This window comes from Alosa pseudoharengus, unplaced genomic scaffold (genome assembly GCF_046254945.1).
Source record: "Alosa pseudoharengus isolate Yale_2024_CS ecotype anadromous, Long Island Sound unplaced genomic scaffold, YU_APseudo_1.1 YU_APseudo_1.1_scf_1, whole genome shotgun sequence".
Lineage (NCBI taxonomy): Eukaryota > Metazoa > Chordata > Actinopteri > Clupeiformes > Clupeidae > Alosa > Alosa pseudoharengus.
In genome coordinates this window covers 41,116,850-41,117,885 of record NW_027468564.1, presented here as the reverse complement: position 1 = coordinate 41,117,885, position 1,036 = coordinate 41,116,850, and the positions used below count along the sequence as shown (strand labels likewise).

The following is a 1,036-nucleotide window of genomic DNA, read 5'->3' as shown; positions in this document are numbered from 1 at the left end:
GTGTGTGTGTGTGTGTGTGTGTGTCCATATGTCTGTCCTGCATCGTCCCTCCCTTTGTTTTCCCTCCTCCCTTTACATTGTTGGACATGTGAGTGTGTTTGTCTGTCTGTGTGTGTGTGTGTGTGTGTGTGTGTGTGTGTGTGTGTGTGTGTGTGTGTGTGTTTGTCTGTCTCTATCTGGTTCTCTGTGTGTGTGTGTGTGTGTGTGTGTGTTGGGGATTCTGAGTGTGTGTGTGTGTGTGTGTGTGTGTGTGTGTGTGTTTTTATACATGTATATCCTCCTCCCCTTACACTGTTGTACGTGTGTGTGTGTGTGTGTGTGTTTTTGTCTGTTTGTGTGTGTGTGTGTGTGTTGGGTGGATTCTAAGTGTGTGTGTGTGTGTTGGGGGTTCTGAGTGTGTGTGTGTGTGTGTGTGTGTGCGCTTCTATACATGTATATCTGCCCTGCATCATCCTTTCTCTCCACCCCTTACATTGTTGTACGTGTGTGTTTGTTTGTCTGTCTGTCTGTCTCTGTGTGTGTGTGTTTGTGTGTGTGATTGGGTGGGGTTGGGTGGATTCTGAGTGTGTGTAAGATCATCTCTCCTTCTGTTGTCCTTGCTCTCTGTATTAGCTGCATCCTCTCTCTCACCCTCTTTCTCTCTCTCTCTCTCTGTTTATGTGTTTCCTCTCTTTAGCATCATCCCTTCTCTTGTTTATATAGTATAAGTATAAGTATATATACTTTTTTGATCCCGTGAGGGAAATTTGGTCTCTGCATTTAACCCAATCGGTGAATTAGTGAAACACAAACAGCACACAGTGAACACACAGTGAGGTGAAGCACACACTAATCCCGGCGCAGTGAGCTGCCTGCTACAACGGCGGCGCTCGGGGAGCACTGAGGGCTCCGGTTACAAGTCCTACAACCACAAGTGCTAACCACGGCTGCCCTAACAAGTTGTTATGTTTATGTTTCATCCCTCATTTGTCCTCCTCTGCCTTACACACACATTTCTCCCCCTTACACACATTTGTCCCCCTTACACACATTTCTC

General features: G+C 46.4%; 1 protein-coding gene across 1 annotated transcript in view; it reads left to right on the top strand.

Annotated features, from left to right (window-relative positions):
* Positions 1-129, top strand: part of LOC143128085 (NACHT, LRR and PYD domains-containing protein 3-like) — a 43,916-nt gene extending 43,787 nt beyond the window's left edge. Inside the window, exon 10 of the mRNA XM_076289760.1 lies at positions 1-129. This exon is cut by the window's left edge and continues 776 nt beyond it. The gene's annotated coding sequence lies outside the window, so the exon portion shown is untranslated.
* Positions 130-1,036: the final 907 nt, after the last annotated feature.